The sequence below is a fragment of the Salvelinus fontinalis genome, chromosome 27, assembly GCF_029448725.1.
Source record: "Salvelinus fontinalis isolate EN_2023a chromosome 27, ASM2944872v1, whole genome shotgun sequence".
Classification (NCBI taxonomy): Eukaryota; Metazoa; Chordata; class Actinopteri; order Salmoniformes; family Salmonidae; genus Salvelinus; species Salvelinus fontinalis.
Window position 1 is genome coordinate 7,366,056 of NC_074691.1, and position 21,381 is coordinate 7,387,436.

General features: G+C 43.5%; 1 protein-coding gene and 1 pseudogene across 2 annotated transcripts in view; one reads left to right on the forward strand and one right to left on the reverse strand.

The window, feature by feature from the left end:
• The window catches only part of LOC129824944 (crooked neck-like protein 1), a 41,787-nt gene that overhangs the window by 743 nt on the left and 19,663 nt on the right, over positions 1-21,381 (forward strand). The gene's annotated exons all lie outside the window — the stretch shown is intronic.
• Positions 2,699-21,381, reverse strand: part of LOC129825632 (cilia- and flagella-associated protein 61-like) — a 31,172-nt pseudogene continuing 12,489 nt past the window's right edge.

Genomic DNA, 21,381 nt, shown 5'->3' on the forward strand with positions numbered 1-21,381 from the left:
GGAGGATTTGCAGATTTCTAAACAGATGTACCTGAGTTTGTATTATATTACTAGGCGCTCATTGCCCCCCTCCCTATCCCGTTACAGGCACACGCCGGGACCCTCTTTTTTTACGGTCTGATGAGTTCATATAGAAATGCACGCGTGCCTCGGCTTTGTGTCTCCTTTTTTTGAAAGGGGGGGGGGGGGGGGGGGGGGGGGGGGCTCTGATATGCCAAAAAGGAGACGTCCGTCACTACACAACAACCATCAGAATCTAAAATCTAAATTAGGTAGGGGTGCCTGATTGACGGACAATGACAAAGATTCTGAGGTTGGTGTTGTTTATTAGTAGGCCATACTCAACATATTATTTCCAGTGCAGACACACGCACACACACACAATGTTGAGTTGCATGTTTTAGTCTGCTTCAATTGCATACACATTCAACCTTATTCGAGGCTAAACCATTTCGGCAAATTATTTATTGGCAACCTATATTCAAACAAGTTGTATAGCATAGGCTATCCCATAAAAACACACAATTTTAAAAGCCCAAACAAGCAAATATATTAAGCAGCGACAAAATAAACATTTTTAAGGCATTCATAGCGACATGTGTTGGATACGACAGTTGAACTGTGGACATATGAAGCAGTCATTTTACGCATACATAATTAATAAAAAGGGGTTTCCTGTTTTGCATTACAATGGCCGCGCTTGTGCAAGCTGTAGGCCTATACCGCTTGTGATTGAAAAGGAAATTGCACGGTAAAATGGGCCCCAAAAGCAATCTGGCCAAGAGATACTGTCGGCGCGTGCTGTGCGTAATCAGTGCAGTTTGGACAAAGCGGACGGTCTCTAAATGGGCCAAACCATGATTATCTCTCCGTTAAAACAGTCAAACCCAATTCCTTCAGGGTCAAATCATATCCCATCTCTAAAATATAGCTTAGGCTACCCACCACCATGGCGATGAATGAGAAGATTTGTCTAGTTTGGTTAATGCGACAAGATTTAATTCCACTGTGCCATAAACCACATGTCTTGCAAGTGTTTTTGTGTCTACTGCGATGACACACTGTTGACAGAATTTCACTCAATAATATATTTTTGTATGCAATGGAATTGGTTATTGGAATGGCCTAGACTTCACCAGTTGTTAATAGGCCTAAATATGTATAGGCTACAACAACAAAAAAGTTGGTCAAAGTAATCTGAAATGGGGCTACGTGAAATGATTTATGATCAATTCAGAAAAAACAAATATGTCGAGGCAAAAGCGCCTTTGAGTATTAAGTGTAGGCCTTCGGCAACATAATTATCAAATAGGCCTAATGAAATCACACACATAAGCTACGAATTAAAACAATCACACACATCTGGAAGATTTCATTTAGTTAGGAAAAGGGTAATTAGCCTAGGACCATATGATGCAAAGATTTTTTTCATTGGGAAAACTCTTAAAGTGTTTGGAAAATGTTTATTCTTACATTACATTTACATTTAAGTCATTTAGCAGACGCTCTTATCCAGAGCGACTTAAAAATTACATGACCTATAGATCTACATTGCCTTCCTCTGTAAAATTGTTTGCATTAAAACTGGCGAGTCGAGATACGACACAATTCATTGGGTGTCATTTTATAAATTCATATATTCTCGTTCTCCCCATTAACGTTGATCTTACCGAGCTATGTGATAAACGCGTGAGCGACCCCATACACTGAGGCGCGTGTGCGGCTATTTGTTTGGTGGCGTGTGCTGCGCAAAGAGAGGCAGTGAAGATTTTGGGCACATTACCATACAGCTGTAGAATATAGAACCCCCTCCTCGCCCTCGCACTTTCATCTCCAGGCCTAGGTCAGGTCCTTATCAGTCATTCCAATTACCTTTACAGTCACAACTTCGAGTAGGCCTAGCCTATTCAAGGCGAATTTCAGAAGAAAAAAAAACTGTTGACTTGTTGTTGTGAGAAAGCTGAATTTGGCAATTCCTTGTCACTTTTTTTTTTTAACTTAAAGACAATATTTATTTTAGGATTCTGTTTTGTTTTCTCTGGGGTAGATGTAAATAGAAAACGCAAATCTGTCTCAAGTTAGTATGAAATGTTATGTTTGTATGGTATCTATTAATTTAGGGATATCCATCATCCATTTCATATGATATGTTACTAATTACGATTTGAATGATATGTTACGAACTGCAATTACTACAATATGTTACCAATTTGCAATATCTATGACATGTTACAAATTCATTTTTTTTGTGTGGCTAACGTTGGCAAGGTGGACATTATATAGGGGTTAAGGTTAGGAGTTAGGGTTAGCTAATATGCCAAGTAGTTGTCCTTGATGTGATTTGAACACACAACCTTTGGGTTGCTAAACGTTCGCGTTATACACCCAACCATCCCCCCGACAAAACATCCCACATTTAGTTTTTGGTAACCTTCTGTGTTATGTAATGATCCCAAATATATCATACTAATTTGAGTGTCACAGATTTACATTTACTATGTTGCTTCTAGTCTTTGAGGCCAGGCTTATTTAGAACATTGGCTATTGTATTTTCAGTTCAATTAACTAATTTTAATGTCAATGTTTTCACTACAGTTGATTCCAGAACATTTTCATTAAATAAAAAAGATGCAACATTTCCATGTGAGAAAGATTTAATTGGAAAAGTGGGTTGAGGCAAGATAACATTGAGGAGCCATTACAGTAGTCCAGGCTGGGCATCCATGGTTACATGGTATCTGTTGTACCTTCGGTAATTCAGATAGCTGGTCCTCAGGGAAGCCAGACCTCCGCTTTCCTCAAACACCTTCTTGAGAAACATGTTTGGCTCAATAATGTCCATCTTCATCCACCATTCTCTGAATCAGCTCTGGAATGGACACATCATCATGGTCCCGGAGAAAGGCTCCATTAAAAGTGTCCTTTCTATTTTACTTACCCCTTCAAAAAATCCCCTAAATATAACAAATAATATTGGTAGACAAATAGTCATGCAAATGACAAGCAAACACTAAAACGTATTACACATTATCCTTATGAATATGAGTCGAGAAATATGCGAGAAATCAAACCTACACTTGATTCCATGAGTGGGTGCATTTCCTGCTCAAAGTCCACAAAGTGATCATGATATACTGCCAAGCACCATTTCTCCTTGAAATAACTACAAAACCACACACGCACGCAGACCCACACACACACACTAACCTTAACACCAAAACCTAACCTTAACCCCTAATCCTAACAATAATTCTAACCCTAAACCCCTTAGAAATAGTATTTTTCCTTGTGACGACTAACAACATGTCACCAGTTGGTCAAATTCTTCTGGTCCCCACAAGTATAGCTAAACACATCCACACACAGTTAGTGCGTTCATCTAATAACCCCCAACAACAGCAGCAGCAACATTGTCAATCAATTATTTTACCGGTTCATGATGTGTTCAGTCAGCTTCAATAATGACATTGAGAGTGGCCTTATTCAGAGCCATGACAAGGTCCAGTGAAAAATCCAGATTTAATATGTGTTACAGAGCCTTATGACCACTGCAGGGTGGCTAAGCCATTGTCTCCTCCATAGAGCAGAAAAGCAGATTAGGGACCTGCATAAACAGATTAGACCCAGGGACAATGACTCCTATATCTGAGGGTTGCTTGTGTTGAAACATCAGAAATGAGGTCACTCACACACAGATCTTCAAATTATAGCCAACCAGGAAACACTGACAGGGGATAATATCTGAGAGAGCTGCCTACTTCAAGAGGCTGATTTCTACAACTAATAAAGACAAGCATTGCTTCACTACTCCCTATACCATACTTGTCTGTAAACATTTGAAATGTAACTATATCTTTCCAGTGACCTGAACAGCCCCACTTCCTCCCTCTCCTCTCTGTAATGTAAACAGCCAGAGCAGCTACCTGTAGAGGTCGTGAACCAGGCCTTCATCATACCGGGAACACAGGTGGTTGAGCAACAGCTCATGTTTCCCATAGAGACACATGTAGTTGGACACTGGGAGAGGCTTCAGTGACAAACAGGTGATGGTCTCCACCATGTCGTACTGGTTCAGGTGCAGGTGGAAGTAGTTGCCAGTCTCTATGCGGCCAGTCAGGATCTCTCGGCCCTGGGGAAAATAGGCCGGATCAGATAGATTCCAGTGTTGCTGTTAACAGCACAACTTGTATGAGAACTTCAAAAAATGATCCCTATCCTTTTCATATCTCTTACTAAAATGTTCCAATGATCAAAGTAATTGAGAGAGAAATCCTAGATCGCACTTTGCAAAATGAGCAGTTGAATTACGTCACAAAGAGAAATGCATACCGATGTGGGGAAAAAAGATCAAGCCATGCACTTTCTAGTGAGCGTTTAAAATAGTACTTACCTCTACAGGGTCAAGATGGCCTTTGCTCGATGTCTGGTTTGGTAGCATGGAGATAACTGTATCCTCCTGGCAGTCTTTTGGTGTACAGATATTAAAAGCAGATAGTACAGCTAAACAGAGGTTTATGTGTTTACTAATGCCAATAGACAATGAAACCCCAGGCATGCGTCCAATACAGACATACAGTATCTTGCTTACAGTGAGCTTGAAAATAATGCTTCCATGTTAAGAAATGTGGGATGGTGTGAAATACACTATATATACAAAAGTATATGGACGCCCTTCAAATTAGTGGATTCGGCCTATTCAGCCACACCTGTTGCTGACAGGTGTATAAAATCGGCCACCCAGCCATGCAATCTCCATAGACAAACATTGTCAGTAGAATGGTCTTACTGAAAAGCTCAGTGACCTTCAACGTGGCACCGTCATAAGAAGTCAGTTAGTCAAATTTCTGCCCTGGCTCAGCTGGAAAAAAAACTGGGGAAAGAAAACACACTACCGAGTTCCAATCTGCCTTTGGAAGCAACGTCAGCACAATAACTGTTCGTCGGGAGCTTTATGAAATGGGTTTCCATGGCCGAGCAGCCGCACACAAGCCTAAGATCCCCATGTGCAATGCCAAGCGTCGGCTGGAGTGGTGTAAAGCTCGCCGCCATTTTTACTTTGGAGCAGAGGAAACGCATTCTCTGGAGTGATGAATCACGCTTCACCATCTGGCAGTCCAACGGACTAATCTGGGTTTGGCGAATGCCAGGAGAACGCTACCTGCCCGAATGCATAGTACCAACTGTAAAGTTTGGTGACGGAGGAATAATGGTCTGGGGTTGTTTTTCATGGTTTGGGGTAGGCCCCTTAGTTCCAGTGAAGGGAAATGTTAACGTAACAGCATACAATGACATTCTAGACGATTCTGTGCTTCCAACTTTGTGGCAACAGTTTGGGGAAGGCCCTTCCCTGTTTCAGCATGACAATGCACCCGTGCACAAAGCGAGGTCCATACAGAAATGGTTGAGTGGCTCAATGGAAGTCCCAGCAGCAATGTTCCAACATCTAGTGGAAAGCCTTCCTAGAAGAGTGGAAGCTGTTATAGCAGCAAAGGGGGGACCAACTCCATATTAATGCCCATGATTTTGGAATGAGATGTTTGACGAGCAGGTGTCCACATACTTATGGCCATGTAGTGTACCTAATTAGTTTAATATTTTCAAAAACAAATGGTAATAATTAATAATAATATTAGTAATAATAATAAAAAAATATAATAACTTGGAACTTTGTAACTTGATGAGCAATAAATAGTTACAGTGTGCATTTTCACCACTGCGGAACAGAAAATGCTTTAGAATGAGCAGTGAAATGCCTGGTGATGATATTGAATTTCTACCACAAAAAAATGTAAAAAGCTATTTCATTCGTTCAAAAAAAGTACAAAGAGAAGTGATTGTATTGTAAACACACTGCTTGACATAACCTTGTTTACCATGTGACTAACCTAATACAGAATAGGTCAATGTTGTTTGATTATCAAACACAGTATAATGACAAAGAACTGAGTAGCTCAGAGATTCCATTACCAGGGAACAATGGAACATTGCATAAAAATGTGGAGTACAAGTCTCCTGAACAGATGTTGCATAACAGGATAGACAATGTGCTAATGTGTGGTTTTCAATACATCAACACAGTGATAGAAAAAAGTACAATTAGTTCTAATCAGAAGTATGACTCAATCAGGGCCTCGTTTCCCAGAGCCTTTGTAGCATTAAGACAATTGTTAGAACCTTCTTACGGTGTATCTTCAGTAGCTGAAGGGTTTCCTAGAGCCTTTGTTAGTAACGTGGCTCTTAAAAACGTTCGTCTCGACCACTCGTAGAGCATCGTTAGATGTTTTTTGCCCTTCCTCGTCACATTAGTCACAGATATCCTCTCAACATAGCCCAAACATCTTGCTTCTATCCGTCAGACAGTGACTGCCGATAGATTACACAACCAAAAACACAAAGTTGCTAAAAGTATTTGAAATTGTTACAAACAAGTGAAGGATAAAATGATTCTTCAAATGAAAACTGAGATGACTGTATTAAAAGATACATGGGCTACATGGGCCTATATCAGCTCTTTGAATCATATTTGAAATCAATTTCATGTTCAATCAATTGAGTTCTATTTAGCGTCTAGGCTGTCTCTAATAGTTCTCTCAAATGTGTTTCATGCTATGAGACAAATCAAATCTTATGTCACATGCGCCGGATACGTCAGATGTAGACCTTTCAGTGAAATGCTTACTTCCAAGCCCTTAACCAACAATGCAGTTTTAGGAAAATACCTCCAAAAAAAGTAAGAGATAAGAATAACAAATTATTAAAGAGCAGCAGTAAATAACAATAGCGGGGCTATATATACAGGGGGTAGCGGCACAGAGTCAATGTGCAGGGGCACCGGTCTCGAGGTAATTGAGGTAATATGTACATGTAGGAAGAGTTATTAAAGTGACTATGCATAGATAATAAACAGAGAGTAGCAAATAGTCTGGGTAGCCATTTGATTAGCTGTTCAGGAGTCTTATGGCTTGGGGGTAGAAGCTATTTAGGAGACTCTTGGACCTAGACTTGGCGCTCCGGTACCACTTGCCGTGCGGTAGCAGAGAGGACAGTCTATGACTAGGGTGGCTGGAGTCTTTGACAATTTTTAGGGCCTTCCTCTGACACCGCCTGGTATAGAGGTCCTGGATGGCAGGAAGCTTGGCCCCCGTGATGTACTGGGCCGTACGCACTACCCTCAGTGGTGCCTTGCGGTCAGAGGCCGAGCAGTTACCATACTAGGCAGTGATGCAACCCATCTGGATGCTCTCGATGGTGCAGCTGTGGAACCTTTTGAGGATCTGAGGACCCATGCCAAATCTTTTCAGTCTCCTGAGGGGGAATAGGTTTTGTTGTTCCCTTTTCACGACAGTCTTGGTGTGCTTGGACCATATTAGTTTGTTGGTGATGTGGACACAGCTCTCAACCTGCTCCACTACAGCCCCGTCAATGAGAATGGGGGCGTGCTCGGCCCTCCTTTTCCTGTAGTCCACAATCATCTCCTTTGTCTTGATCACGTTGAGGGAGAGGTTGTTGTCCTTGCACCACATGGTCAGGTCTCTGACCTCCTCCCAAAGGCTGTCTCATCGTTGTCAGTGACCAGGCCTACCACTGTTGTGTCATCAGCAAACTTAATGATGGTGTTGGAGTCGTGCAGTCATGAGTGAACAGGGAGTACAGGAGGGGACTGAGTACGGACCCTTGAGGGGCCCCCGTGTTGAGGATCAGCATGGCGGATGTGTCGTTACCTACCCTTACCATGTGGGGGTGGCCCGTCAGGAAGTCCAGGATCCAGTTGCAGAGGGAGGTGTTTAGTCCCAGGGTCCTTAGCTTAGTGATTTGAGGGCATTATGGTGTTGAACACTGAGCTGTAGTCAATGAATAGCATTCTCACATAGGTGTTCCTTTTGTCCAGGTGTGAAAGGGCAGTGTGTAGTGCAATAGAGATTGCATTATCTGTGGATCTGTTGGTGCGGTATGCAAATTGGAGTGGATTTCTAGGGTTTCTGGGATAATGGTGTTGATGTGAGCCATGACCAGCCATTCAAAGCATTTCATGGCTACAGACATGAGTGCTACGGGTTGGTAGTCATACAGGCAGATTACCTTTGTGTTCTTGGGCACAGGGACTATGGTGGTCTGCTTGAAATATATTGGTATTACAGACTCAGACAGGGAGAGGTTGAAAATGTCAGTGAAGACACTTGCCAGTTGGTCAGCGCATGCTCGGAGTACACGTCCTGGTAATCCGTCAGGCCCTGCGGTCTTGTGAATGTTGACCTGTTTAAAGGTCTTACGTCGGCTGTGGAGACCGTGATCACACAGTTGTCCGGAACAGCTGATGCTCTCATGCATGTTTCAGTGTTCCTAGCCTCGAAGCAAGCATAGAAGTTATTTAACTCATCGGGTAGGCTCATTTCACTGGGCAGTTCTAATTTGTGCTTCCCTTTATAGTCTGTAATAGTTTGCAGGCCCACATCCGACGAGTGTTGGAGCCAGTATAGTATGATTCGATCCTAGTCCTGTATTGAAGCTTTGACTGTTTGATGGTTTGTCGGAGGGCATAGAGGGAGTTCTTTATAAGCTCCCAGTTAGAGTCCCGCTCTTTGAAAGCGGCAGCTCTACCCATTAGCTCAGTGCGAATGTTGCCTGTAATCCATGGCTTCTGGTTGGGGTATGTACGTACATTCACTGTGGCGATGACGTCCTCAATGCACTTATTGATAAAGCCAGTGACTGACGTGGTGTACTTCTCAATGCCATCGGAAGAATCCCGTAACATATTCCAGTCTGTGCTAGCAAAACAATCCTGTAGTTTAGCATCTGCTTCATCCGACCACTTTTTTTTATAGACCGAGTCACTGGTGCTTCCTGATTACATTTTAGCTTGTAAGCAGGAATCAGGAGGATAGAATTATGATCAGATTTGCCAAATGGAGGGCGAGGGAGAGCTTTGTACGCGTCTCTTTGTGTGGAGTAATGGTGGTCTAGAATTATTTTACCTCTGGTTGCACATTTAACATGTTGATAGAAATTAGGTAAAACTGATTTAAGTTTCCCTGCATTAGAATCCCTGGCCACTAGGAGTGCCGCTTCTGGATGAGCGTTTTCCTGTTTGCTCATGGCCGTATACAGCTCATTGAGTGCGGTTTTAGTGCCAGCATCGAACTGTGGTGGTATGTAGACAGCTACGAAAAATACAGATGAAAACTCTCTAGGTAGATAGTGTGGTCTACAGCTTATCATGAGGTACTCTACCTCAGGTGAGCAAAACCTTGAGACTCCCTTAGATATCGTGCACCAGCTGTTGTTTACAGAAATACATTGTCGCCCGCCCCGTGTCTTACCAGAGGCTGCTGTTCTGTCCAATCTGCTATACTGTCCAACATGTGCCCAATCTGTGATTTAATGCATTATTTTTGGATAAGCATCATAAGGCACTTGTTGGACGGCATGAGGCCTTAAATCTTGGCCTGTGTGTAGTTGGTGATGAGGCGGTCCAGGTCGGCTGGAGGGTTGATGGCAGGTTCCAGGGTGAGGTCGAAGAAGGGCAGCCAGCTCCTGGACCACCTCCCTGGAGTTGAATCTGGAGTGGGACCACTGGTCTGAGTGGTAGTGCCGGGGAAACTTGGTCAGAGGCCCAACGGCACGGATGGTGGAGTCACTGGTATGGAAGGTGGTGTCTATGACCAGTCGACCATCGCACACCAGACAGGCATTGTTGTTGGCCTGAAAGGCATCGTAGTCCACCCCATTGGAGGAGAGGCTCATGAAAACCCACAAGAAATCAAGGATGTGAACAGTTTTACTAAATTTGTATCAAAACCCTTTTCTACCAGCTATTTTACACTGCTCATAAGAGGATGAAATCGACAATAAAAATGGGCAATAAGAAAACAACAACGATTAAAGCACTTTGGAGAAAAAAGACCACAAAACCACTTTTGTACAATCCCTTTTAGAGATCTCTTCAACAATTCACTGAATCAAGTATAAGGTTACTGTACCCTAGTAAGAGCCCCTCTTTTCTCTCAGAGCTGTTGAGTTGCACTTAAAGAGCACTCCAGCCTGAGAGGTTGACTGTCACTGGTGAACGACACGAAGGTGATTGACTCAGGGTGCTGTCCGTCATTCATCTGGGCCAGAAAGCAGTTGTGGTGAACATGGACCCCACTGTTCTCCAAGGCCTTCTCCCCCGTGTGGTTACTGAAGCAGGAGATGAGGCTGCAGCTAGAGCCTCATCAGTGGGAAAGTGGATACGAAAGCCTTCAACACCCAGGCTTAACAGAATCCCCACACGGGTGTACACATCGATGGTGTTGCTGTGATGATGGTATTACCTGTCGCGCCAACATAAAAACTAGACATTCAAACAAAGAACAGAGATTGAATGAATAGTGAGCTTTGATGCAATTTACAATCACAAAAAGAGGATTGGTTGAAATCTACTACAGCCAACCAAATTACTCAGACGCTACGTGGATGGGGAAGATCAGGTCACTTGGCAACAAGGGGGCAAGGCAACCAAACAAAGACTGCCTAATCTTCTCCTTGTCAGTGAAGAGCTGTGGTGGTGGTGGGGTGGGGTGGGGTGGGGGGGGGGCAAGATGAGAGCAGCTATCCCAGTGACCTCTGAATTCTTACAGCTCAGCCTCTGTATGTAAGACATGCCTTGGTGATGAAAACACAATTATGCTAATAATGACAGCAAAAGGAGGATCTAAATGAGTTTAGCCTCAGTGAATGGGTCCTTTGATGCACAGGCTTCGGAAGTGACAGCTTTCTGCTCGAGGTAGGCATCCCTACCCATGGGCGTATTATCCTAAATGGGAGGAACAACAATGGTTGCGTCCCAGTTGATTAGAGCTTGTGCCTGAATGAAGTAATTTATTTAAAATCACTTTTGTAGAAACAGAAAGCAGTTTATTGAAGGCCCTCACTGTTTTCCAGTTCTTTTCTGTGCCCCTGTCCATGGTGCTGAAGTGGATAGCTACAGCAAAGCCACTGCATAGTACAATACTGCACTTTAAATGCGTGTTGTATTTCTATGATTTATATTCGTTATTATTCCTCCATTCCTTTCAAAAAATTTGAGGGGGAATAAGGAACAAATAAAATACAGCCATTTCCAACACATTTTCATTCTGTCTACAACATTCAATTCGTAGTAACAGTCATTTGCATTTTGTAATGATATCCTCCATAATGAACAGATCCCCTAATTAGTGAATATAATAGGCTTAATCTGGATCACTGCACATCTCATATTCCTTCAGAGGAAAAAGATTAATTCCACTTAATGACATCAGTCTTTTCATCAGCAGAAAACAGAAAACCTTTTCTCTATCTACGTTCCAAATGGCACCCTATTCCCTTTATAGTGCACTACTTTTGACCAGGGCCCATAGGCTCTGGTCAAAAGTAGTGCACTATTTAAGGAATAGATTACCACTTGGGACACAAGCTCTCAGAAATTAATATCACCCTGTAAATGGAGGGAGATGGAGGAGGCAGAGCTGGTTGAGAGAGATGAAAGATTTCCCCCTTCTCACTAATTACCGTTATTATTCATATCCTATTGAATAATGGCACATCAGTGGGAATTAATGTAAGGGGGTTATCATGCTTTTGGCACTTCCTACATACAGTACATTCGGAAAGTATTCAGACGCCTTGACTTTTTCCACATTTTGTTACGTTACAGCCTTATTCTAAAATGGAGTACATAGTTTTCCCCCCTCATTAATCTACACACAATACCCCATAATGACAAAGCAAAAACAGGTTTTAGCAAATGTATTAAAAGTAAAAACACTGAAATATAACATTTACATAAGTAGTCAGACCCTTTACTCAGTACATTGTTGAAGCACCTATGGCAGCGATTACAGCCTCGAATCTTCTTAGGTATGACGCGACAAGCTAGGTACACCTGTGTTAGAGAAGTTTCTCCCATTCTTCTCTGCAGATCCTCTTAAGCTCTGTCAGGTTGGATGGGGAGCGTCGCTGCTATTTTAAGGTCTCTCCAGAGATGTTCGATCGGGTTCAAGTCCGAGGTTTGGCTGGGCCACTCAAGGACATTCAGAGACTTGTCCCGAAGCCACTCTTGCGTTGTCTTGGCTGTGTGCTTAGGGTCGTTGTCCTGTTGGAAGGTGAACCTTCGCCCTAGTCTGAGGTTCTGAGCGCTCTGGAGCAGGTTTTCATCAAGAGTCTCTCTGTACTTTGCGCCGTTTATCTTTCCCTCGATCCTGACTAGTCCCCTAATCCCTGCCACTGAAAAACAACCCCACAGCATGATGCTGCCACCACCATGCTTCACCGTAGGGATGGTGCCAGGTTTCCTCCAGACGTGACACTTGGCATTCAGGCCAAAGTGTTACATTTTGGTTTCATCAGACCAGAGAATCTTGTTTCTCATGGTCTGAGAGTCCTTTAGGTGTCTTTTGGCAAACTCCAAGCGGCCTGTCATGTGCCTTTTACGGAGGAGTGGCTTCCGTCTGGCCACTCTACCAGACAGACCTGATTGGTGGAGTGCTGCAGAGATGGTTGTCCTTCTGAAAAGTTATCCCATCTCCACAGATGAACTCTGGAGCTTTGTCAGAGTGACCATTAGTTCTTGGTCACCTCCCTGACCAAGGCCCTTCTCCCCCGATTGCTCAGTTTGGCCAGGTGGCCAGCTCTAGGAAGAGTCTTGGTGGGCCCAAACTTCTTCAATTTCAGAATGATGGAGGCAACTGTGTTCTTGGGGGACCTTCAATGCTGCAGAAATGTTTTAGTACCCTTCCCCAGATCTGTGCCTCGACACAATCCTGTCTCGGAGCTCTACGGACAATTTCTTCGACCTCCTGGCTTTGTTTTTGCTCTGACATGCACTGTCAACTGTGGGACATTACATAGACAGGTGCGTGCCTTTCCAAATCATGTCCAATCAATTGAATTTACCACAGGTGGACTCCAATAAAGTTGTAGAAATATCTCAAGGATGATCAATGGAAACAGGATGCACCTGAGCTCAATTTCGAGTCTCATAGAAAATGGTCTGTATACTTATGTAAATAAGGTATTTCTGTAAAAATTTTTTTTACAAATGTATAAAAACCTGTTTCGCTTTTTCATTATGGGGTATAGTGTGTAGATTGATGAGGACCATTTTTTATTTAATCCATTTCTGTATAAGACCGTAACGTAACAAAATGTGGTAAAAGTCAAGGGGTCTGAATACTCTCAGGAGCTAGCCTGGTTATTAGTCTGTTTGTGCCACTCCTCAACATTTGCTTGGCATGACAAGGAGTGGCAAGGACTGGAATGATGGCACAAACAGACTGGTACCCAGGCTACATTCATACCCTCCAGCTCTACAAAGTTCATCAGCAGCCACTGGTAGACTGTCACCCAGTCGTGGTGGTTGTTGAGGGTGAAGAGGTTGGATGGGACGGGCCCGGTCTATCTACGGCAGGGCTAGGAGCTGGCTGTTGCGAGGAAGTTGGCTTATGGCCACACCAGCGGCACAGGGAACCTAGCAGGGATGAATCTAGAAATCCTCACAGCAATCATTCAACATTGTGCATGTAAACAGAAAAAGCAGGGTATGTCATCAGTACAGCATCAGGGCGTTAAGAAATTGTCGAAATAACTTGTTCTACCTATAGAAACAGAGGGCTCTATTTTCGTCTGGCGCTAAGGAAGTGGCAGTGTCAAACGCACGTTAGTTTTTTTGTCATGTAAATGCTGCCGCTTTTGGCATTTCCCATCCAAACACCAGGTTTGGAAACTTACCTGTGTATGCCATATCAACGGCAGACTTTTTGAGAATCTGCCTCGCACATTGGCAATGATACAAATTGAGAGGAGCTAGTATTTCGTAGAGACATGTGAATGTTATACATAAAGAAATTTAAGCCTACAGTGCCATGGAACGGGAGAAGCGGTATATGATATCGTGTTTCTGACCAAATCCTATTTAGAAATATTGTTTGTTTGAAAAACAGATTTGTTTTTCATTTAATTTGATAAAAAAACCACACTTAATATAAAGATTCACCGTCTATGGGTTTATAGACGGGTTGGTTGTTTAGTAACAAAACCGAGGCATGCTCAACTATCGGGCGGGGTTGGCTTAGACTGTTGACCGCCATGTAAACTATTTTGTCTCCAAATGTTTATTGAAAACATAAATACAATTTGCACCTTGAGCACTTGTTGTCTCTCCAATACATCGTTAAAGTTGCTGGTTATCTAGATAGCTCATTTTAGCCGTATTAGCATTGACATGAGTCAAAACACCTCAAAACAATACACGGTATCAAGAACATGATACAACGCTCAGAAACGAGCCAACCTACGATTCCCCACGTGGCAGCTTCTTGTCGTTGTTGCTAGTTATCTGACTGTTCAGAATCATAATACCACATGGCCTTCTGCCAACCCGTCTATGGTGAGAATGTACATTGCTCGAATGCAATGCAACTTCGTCTGCTATTTCTGGAGAAGTGCAAATACGATCTGTAAGATGGTTCCATGAGGTTTGTAAAACATTACATTTGCAAGCAGTATAATGGAGAGTGGACATTCCCCATTTGTCTTTATATTGGATCTTTATCCAGCTCCTATGAAAAGTTGGGATGTGCGTAAAACCCTCCATAGTCTTAGTTGCCTTGTCTGTATTATACGCCCACGGAGCAATTATGGTGCCTGTAACTGTATTTAGCCTATTTAAAGCAAGTTCTTATATACACAATAGCTTAGATAATTTAATCTTGATGATTGACTACTTTTGCCATGTCCATGTCCAGATGGCAATTTACAGTAGGCCTAGCCCCTACGTCAGTGTGAATGCTATAGCCTGTTTAACAATGTATTTCCATATTGAAGCAATGCAATTAGATCAATGTGGACTACAGACATGTTCAACATGATCAAACATGGCGAAGGCTATTTAACGAACTAGGTTATAACGGACTAACTTTTGAATTGGAATTGATGACAATGGAATACATAAAAAAAGGTAAATACACAACTTGAAGCAACCACATATTTAGCCATGGAGCACGTTCTGATTGGCCAGTCAGGGGCCAAGCCTCGACACACCAACAACTTGTTTATTCATCAACATCTAGTCCTTTAGCGCCACCGCCAGCTATTGCGCCCATCATTACTGTACGGTTGTGAAAATAGCAAAAATATTTCTGACACACCCCTGAACCCTACAACGCTACCACCAGCACTAAGATTTACCATTGCGTTTTTTAAAATAGAGGACAGTGTGCTTTTCACCTGACACTATTACATAGTAGACCAGAAGTGTCAAACATCCGGCCCGCGACTGTCACGGCCGATGCTGGAATAAGACCAAAGTGTAGCGTGGTGAGCGAACATATTCATTTTATTTTGGATGTCGCCAACAAAACAATAAACAATACAAAACGACCGTGAAGCTTAACAGGGCTACGAAGCCTCTAACGCAGTTAACTACCCACCACGAAAGGAGGGAAAAAGGGCTACCTAAGTATGGTTCCCCAATCAGAGACAATGATAGACAGCTGTCCCTGATTGAGAACCATACCCGGCCAAAACAAAGAAATACCAAAACATAGAAAATAGAACATAGAATGCCCACCCAAAATCACACCCTGACCAAACCAAAATAGAGACATAAAAAGCTCTAAGGTCAGGGCATGACAGTGAGGGGGTCCAATTCAAACTTAATATTCTTTAAAATAACTAAAGCCAACAGTGTTCAGCTCACTAATAATCCCCTAAATTAAATCTAGACAGTCAGGGAGCATAGAAAATAAATAAAAATATTGATATTAAGAGGACAATTTTTTAGCAAATTTTGACAGCGAAGAAATTATCATTGCGGACCTCACTGAAGACCGAATGCGGCTCCCGAGGCAAAATTTGTTCTCACCCCTGTAGTATACCAGTGTGTTATATTTCCTTCTAACCTGGTACTGCTGGCCTGTATAGAAGATCAGCACGTGCTTGACTGCCCTGTCGATGCCCACCATCTTGCCCGTCATCACGTTGATCCAGGAGCGGAGAGACAGATGGGTATTGTCCCTGTCACAGTAGCCATGGCTGTGGGTTAGTCAGCTTGGCACAGTCTACAACAGATGTTCATTATGTAGTATGTTAAAGCTTTTATAGAGCCTTCTGAAAGGTGTGTTTGATAGGCGAATACAGTTAATATTCTGTGTCTGGGTACATTTGTAGTACAGGCCATTTCTGTGTCCGTGAGATCAAAACGATTCCCAAGCTCTGATTTCCGTTGACATTGATGACGACAGTCTTCCATGTAGACCTTGAATAATAGTAAGGTAAGCTGCAGGTATCGCATCTTGTGGACAGGAATCTCATCTTGGTGTAGTAGCCCGGGAAGCCTTGCGTGGAGATCAGAGTCATGTTATTGAACCTGCAGGTGTGGGCTGGAGCAGGAAAGGAACACAACGCTTTCTGGGAAGATGACCTTGCTTCTGACAATTCAGTGTCCTTCAGCCAGCCTAGGGAATAATGCATAGATAGATGAACAATGTCCAGTGCGTGTATTTTCTGAGAGATGATGACCTCATCATACCTAAACACAAATGGTCTTGCCCTGATGATCAAATGGGTGTATTTCGGCAACAGTTCTCTCAGAGTTCCTGTTCCATTTTGTAGTAGCGGAAAAATCTAATACTAGACATGCAGTACATTGGTTCAGGAAGAACAGAGGGGATCACGGAGATATGAGCTAAGGCTCTATCTGCAGTGTGTTGTTATTCTCTGAGAGCTGAGTGAGAGGGCGCAGATGCAACTGAATGCCTCCATCTAATACCCTTATTGCATTTCATCTACATCGGTATACATTAAAAATCCTTTCTTTTCTAAGCCTCATAGTAAAAGCCCTTCCTTTGTTTTGTCTGGTTTTGTCCCCAGCTTGTAGTGTTCCTCTTATGCGTTTACTATCAGGAGTGTACAAGGTCTCTTGTGATGTAAATGTCCTCCTTTGTTCCGTGCCAAATGGACATTATTCCCATTGGTAATACAACAGAGAAAGCCTCAATGGTGCTTAGTGAAAAGGAGATGTACACTGAGCTGAGCCATGTCATGTCAAGCTTTAGATCGCCTGCGAGTTTGCTGCCTCTCTCTGGGAGGGAAAGCATAGATCTGGTCTAAGTTGCACATTTGTGAATGAAGTGAAAAAAAAAACACCTTTTCAAGCAACACAAACAGACGTGTCAACACAATATTTATTACAACCCTTTAATGTCAATAGATTTTAACACTCGGTTTGATGTATAGAATAAATAACTCGACCATAGTCTTTTGTTCACAATGGCAGCCTAATCCAGTGTGTTCCCTCTCAGTCAGTCAACTTCGGTCCCGCATACTATGCGGGGTTCGCACTCTCGCGGCTTCGGGTTGAAGGATCTACAGGCACGCCTGCCAAATGTCAATGAATTCCGCGCCTCGCTGTGAGCCCCGCCTTCCACAGGTGATAACAGTGAGGCTCGGATTCATTACTTCAATCACACCTCAGTGTGCACACTACTAAAACAAACAATTGGAACACGAGACTGTTTTACGTTGCTCCAACTAAATTGCCCCTTGCTGTGCTCACCCACTGGAAGTTGTGTGCTGAAGTTTGTATGGTTCTCAAAAGTTTCCTAATAATGAACAATTAGTTATTCTTGTAAATGATTGGCCTGGCTATAGCAATAAGTAAGATGGCTAACGTACCTGAAACGACGAAAGCTAACAAGCCGGGTTCGGTTTTTTATTTGTGTGTAACCCTTATTTTATGAGGTAAGTTGTCTGAGAACAAATTCTCATTTACAGAAACGACCTGGGGAATAGTTACTGGGGACAGGAGCGGGGATGAATGAGCCAATTGTAAACTGGGGATGATTAACAACCATGTCCCAGGGAATTCAAAGATACTCACGTTGATTGTCTTGTATGTCTCGGCTCTGTGCATGCTCAGGCTGCCCTCGCTCAAATCAGTTTGTGTGTAAGACTAGGGGACGGCTGGCAATGTTCCCCTACTAGTCCGTGGCGCAGGTTCTCTTCACAATAGTGTAGCATTATTTAGGGGGCTTTGTGTTTCGGTAGTGATTTCCTCTCCCGCATGCACGTACCTCGTCCGAGTTGCGGGACGCAGAGATGGTTTGGGTCATTGGTCAAGACGATTGTCTCCTGGTTTCTGTGCGCTCTGTCACTGATCCTACCTACACTTTCGAGACTAGGCTAGCTAACAAGTGCTGCATCACCGAGGCAAGCTAGCTACTACTACTAGCTATTTGTGCCTCCCCACGGTAGAGTTGCTTGGGTAGCTCTCTTGTTTAGCTAACGGTGTTAATTCGCTTGGTTATTCTAAACGTACCGTGATACGGTCCAAGAGGCTGGCTAGCCTAGCTTAGACTAAAGAGCCTCCTGGATTTTGTCACCAAAGCCCCATATACTACCCACCACTGCGACCTGTATGGTCTAGTTGGCTGGCCCTCGCTACATATTCGACGCCAAACCCACTGGCTCCAGGTTATCTATATGTCTTTGCTAGGTAAAGCCCGCCTAATCTCAGCTCACTGGTCACCATAGCAACACCCACCCGTAGCACGTGCTCCAGCAGGTATATTTCACTGGTCATCCCCAAAGCCAACACTTCCTTTGGCCTCCTTTCCTTCCAGTTCTCTGCTGCTAACTAATGACTGTAACAAATTGCAAAATTCACTGATGCTTATCTCCCTCTCTAACTTCAAGAATCAGCTGTCAGAGCAGCTTACTGATCATTGTACCTGTACCCAGAGTGGGCAGGGCTTTAGGGTAACCTTGGCACAATTTTAACAACCTCGAAGTTCCACAGTGTTCACGGGTGTCAAAAGTGTTGTCTTCCACATGTGAGTTTGATGGTTGTCAAGAGTGGTGGAAATGGAAGAAGACCCATTCTCTCCCAGGCCACAAAGTGGTGTCCTGTCCATTTAGATGGCACATATCGGAGGCTCGCTGTCTGCTCCGTCCAGGGTTGCGTGAATGTGCAGTGTCACCCATGATCATGTGAATAGTGATGCCAGGGTACAGGCTACAATTTATTGTGCCCCCCCACGCTTCTGCAGTGTCATCAGTTTGACTATTCTCGAGGCCTCAACGCCCGGTTTGAGATAGTTAATATCCTCCCGTTTCCAGAAACAGGCAATCCGTGTGGTTCCTATGTCGAAGATCCAGGACGCTGGTACAGCCAGTGTTTCCTGGTTCCGAAAATGGACAGAACATTGGGTCCCATTCTAGACCTACAGTACCAGTCAAAAGTTTGGACACCTACTCATTCAAGGGTTTTCCTTTTAATTTCCTTTTTTCTACATTGCTAAATAATATTGAAGACATCAAAACTATGAAATAACACATGGAATCATGTAGGAACCAAAAAAGTGTGAAACAAATCATTTGAGATTCTTCAAAGTAGCCACCCTTAGACTTGACGACAGCTTTGTATACTCTTGGCATTCTAGCAACCAGCTTCACCTGGAATGCTTTTCCAACAGTCTTGAAGGAGTTCCCACATATGCTGAGCACTTGCTGGCTGCTTTTCCTTCACTCTGCGGTCCAACTCATCCCAAACTCATCCCAAACCAGGGTTACCTAACGGTGTACGTGCCCCATTCCACCAGGGGTCTGGCAGTGTCTTGCGCATTGTTTAAAGGGTTGACTATAGGAGATATTTGTGCTGCGGCAAGTTGGGCATCACTACACACTTCTGTCGCTTGTATTTGTATTTATTATGGATCCCCATTAGCTGCTGCCAAATACTCTTCCTGGGGTCCAGCAAAATTAAGGCACTTTATACAATTTTAAAACATTACAATACATTCACAGATTTCACAACACACTGTGTGCCCTCAGCCCCCTACTCCACCACTACCACATATCTACATTACTAAATCCATGTGTATGTATAGTGCGTATGTTATCATGTGTGTGTGTGTGTGTGTCTGTGCCAATGTTTGTGTTGCTTCACAGTCCCCGCTGTTCCATAAGGTGTTTTTTAATCTTTTTTTTTTTAAATCTAATTTTACTGCTTGCATCGGTTACTTAATGTGGAATAGAGTTCCATTTAGTCATGGCTCTATGTAGTACTGTGTGCCTCCCATAGTCTGTTCTGGACTTGGGGACTGTGAAGAGACCTCTTGTGGCATGTCTTGTGGGGTATGTGTAACAGTATAACTTTAAACCGTCCCCTCGACCCGGGCGCGAACCAGGGACCCTCTGCACACATCAACAACTGTCACCCACGAAGCGTCGTTACCCATCGCTCCACAAAAGCCGCGGCCCTTGCAGAGCAAGGGGAAACACTACTTCTAGGTTTCAGAGCAAGTGACGTAACTGATTGAAACGCTATTAGCGCGTACCCGCTAACTAGCTAGCCATTTCACATCCGTTACATATGCATGGGTGTTCGAGCTGTGTGCCAGTAGTTTAGACAGACAGCTCGGTGCATTCAACAAGTCAATACCTCTCATAAATAAAAGTAGTGATGAAGTCAATCTCTACTCCATTTTCAGCCAGGAGAGATTGACATGCATATTATTAATATTAGCTCTCTGTGTACATCTAAGGGCTAGCCGTGCTGCCCTGTTCTGAGCCAATTGCAATTTTCTTAAGTCATTTTTTGTGGCACCTGACCACACGACTGAACAGTAGTCAAGGTGCGACAAAACTAGGGCCTGTAGGACCTGCCTTGTCTTAGCTACTACTGCATCAATATGTTTTGACCATGACAGTTTACAATCTAGTGTTACTCCAAGCAGTTTAGTCATTTCAACGTGCTCAATTTCCACATTATTTATTACAAGATTTAGTTCAGGTTTTAGTTGACTGCCTGAAAGGGAACGTAACGTTATGACTATAACTACTGTTTCCTGAAGGAGGGAAACAACGTACAACACCTCTTTGGCCCAGCGCTGACCGTTCCTGGGCTCGGTGAAGAGCGGTATTTAATTGAAGGAATGAATCCGCGCCTCACGCTTATCACCTGTGGAAGGCGGGGCTTCCAGCGAGGCGCATTTTTCATTGACCTTGACAGGTGCGATTGTAGATCCTTCAACCGAAGTTGCGAGAGTGCGACTCCCCCATAGTATGTTGTACATTGTTTCCTTTCTTCAGGGAACAGTAGTTATAGTCATACAGTTACTTTTTTTCTGGTGAACAGAGAATAATCGGAGCTCATTTCAAGCCAACTTTCTGTGTTAATCTGAGCCAGAAGGTGGGTTTAACTCCCAGCACTGAAGCATTAAGGCCTGTGATTGGGCACTGGACACGACCAAATCACCAGCTCCTGGCTTTCTGTCTGTCTGTTATCAGACGCTGACAGACGACCGCTGTGACCCCGGCCCCCCACCTCACCCCACCCCACTGACCACCAGGCAGAGAGGC